Raw genomic sequence first — 2,648 nt, forward strand, 5'->3', positions numbered from 1 at the left:
AATACTTTAATTAAAATTTCAAGATAATAAGATTAATTTCTTTTATTTCTAAAACTTAAAGTATTGAATTATAAAAATATCAACTATTTAAATTAAATTATATAAAATTCTTATTATTTCATAACTACTAACGTTGTCATTTAAATATAGAAAATAACTCAATAATTATAAAATTGAATAAAGATCTTAATTTATTTCAAATTCAATTAATTAAAACTTATTTTAATTATCTTTAATAAAAAAATTTCTAAAATTAAAACTACAAAAATATTGAATTTGAAATTAGCTCATAATAATCCTTTTCAAAAGTTTTGAGTCTTACATTCTACCCACCTTATAAATTTTTTTGTCCTCGAAAATTGATACAAAACGAAAGAAATTTCATAACAGTTCACTCTTAAACACATTTAAGTTAAAAGGCAAACAAATCTCAGCATATGTATACATAGAATTTTTAAATACTAAGATTTTCAAGACATTGAAATTTAATTATAAATAATTTATTATAAAAAATTTTTTTTGCATGAATCAAAGTTTTGAAAATAGAACTATTATTCTTCCTAAAGGATTTAGCATCCCCTAAACCTTTAACATTCCCTATCTTGATTTCTTTCTGATTTTTAAAAACCTTCCCTCACCCAATAATCCAAACAAAATCAATTATCTCTTCTCTGTTGCTTCCAAAGTCACGAACCAATTCCCTCATGCCAAGATGTAATCGATCTAATTAAAGATATAATTAGACGTTGATTATCTTAATTCGTTAACTCTCATAAAAATGATATTCACTCACTATGATATTACTTGATATTATTTGATACACTTACTAATATTACGAACATATCAATTTTGACTCATTAACTGATTTTTTAATCAAATCGATCAGTCTAGTCTGATCTGAGTTTAATAAGTATGTTAGTGATAGAATTTTGTGTCTAATTTACTTATATTAACGGTTATTTTTGTGAAATTGTTGTTGAATTAATTCTAAACTTTTTAAACAATTAACTGCTAGGAATACATTTAATGCAAATAAAAATTTTAAAATAAAATTAGAGCAAAATCAAATTTAAAATTTTTTTTAAAATTTTTAATAAAATTTAAGAAAAAAATATACATTATCCTAGTAAAAAACTAAAGTTAAGTTCTACATCAAATAACAAGTTAACATCATAATTTTTGAGATACGTTCTGAAGTGCACATATATCACATTTACAACTGAGGTTATAACTGAATTTTAGTAACTAGTATTAATTAACTACTAAGGTGAATACGTACTTATTTTCCACCTTATATATCAATTAAATAACATTTACAAATACAAACATCATCACCGCACGTATTCACAATGTAAAACGTGATGCATATATTAAAACCAGAAAAAATTAGGTCAGATGGCAGTACATTTTTTTTCCTCCTTTTTTTTATTTTTTATTTTTATTTTTTTGTTGTTGTTGCAGATTTCACACATTATTTTTTTCTTTCAAAGATTGGGATTTTGGCGTGGTTAATGGGATTCCCACGTAGTCCACAATGCGAAACAACGAATGGAAGCACCAGAATTTGTAGCCTAAAGTAAGACAATATTGTATACTTGATCTTACAGCTAGCTTATCAATCTGTACAAGTGGACATCAACAATTTTTGTTTCTTGGACATTTTCTAATTAGCAATTGTGGGATAAACCGAAACGTGCCACTACTGCTACTGTACACTTAATTACGATGATTTCATTTTCTTTTTACCTTTTGTTTTTTCAAATTTTAAGTTTAATATAACAATAGGGTAAAATATCTTGCACAATCATCATATAGTCAAACTTTTTTCTTTTATAATTATTCACATACTGAATTTGTTGAAAATAATAAAATTTATTTATGTAATATGTTTACAGTAATAATTTATTAGGTAAGGTATTATTTTGGTCTCTACCAACGTTTGAACTGAATCTTAATTTGGTTCTTAATGTTTTAAATATCTTATTTTAGTTCTAAAAATTTTTAAACGTCTTATTTCAATTCCAAAAAAAAATCTAATTGGGTTTAATATTGTCCTACTATTAAATTTAATATAAACAATTCGCATATTGAAAAGTCAATAACATTCAATTTCAGTATAAATAAAATCGATCCACCAATAATCAATGATATAAAGTTTTTTTTATTTTGAAGCGTTGATTGATTTGGATTTAGAGTTTTATAAAAAAAATTTGAGGAGAATAAATGTTATAAGAAAATTTTTGTTATATTTTCTAACATACGGAAGAATATATAACTTAATTACTTAGTAACGTCATATTACTCATTCTATTAATTATTAGTACCAAATTTAATTGTAAGATACCATTGAACTAATTTAAAATTTTTTGAGATAAAAATAATACATTTAAAATATTAAAGACTAAATTAAAATTTAATTTAAATATTAAAAACTAAAATAATATTTTATTCTAATTTATTAAAATTAAATATTTTTTTTCATTTGTCTTTATCACCTCAAAATAACTTATCTCTCGTGCGCAGAAGAGATACCTTTTGGTCCACTAATGCCTTAATATTTTAAACTAAACAAAAAAGTTACTTAGATTTATTTAGGTTTAATTACTCCATTAATTTTTATAATTTTACCAAAATTTTAATTAGATCTT

The sequence above is a fragment of the Arachis hypogaea genome, chromosome 8 (assembly GCF_003086295.3).
Source record: "Arachis hypogaea cultivar Tifrunner chromosome 8, arahy.Tifrunner.gnm2.J5K5, whole genome shotgun sequence".
Taxonomy (NCBI): Eukaryota; Viridiplantae; Streptophyta; class Magnoliopsida; order Fabales; family Fabaceae; genus Arachis; species Arachis hypogaea.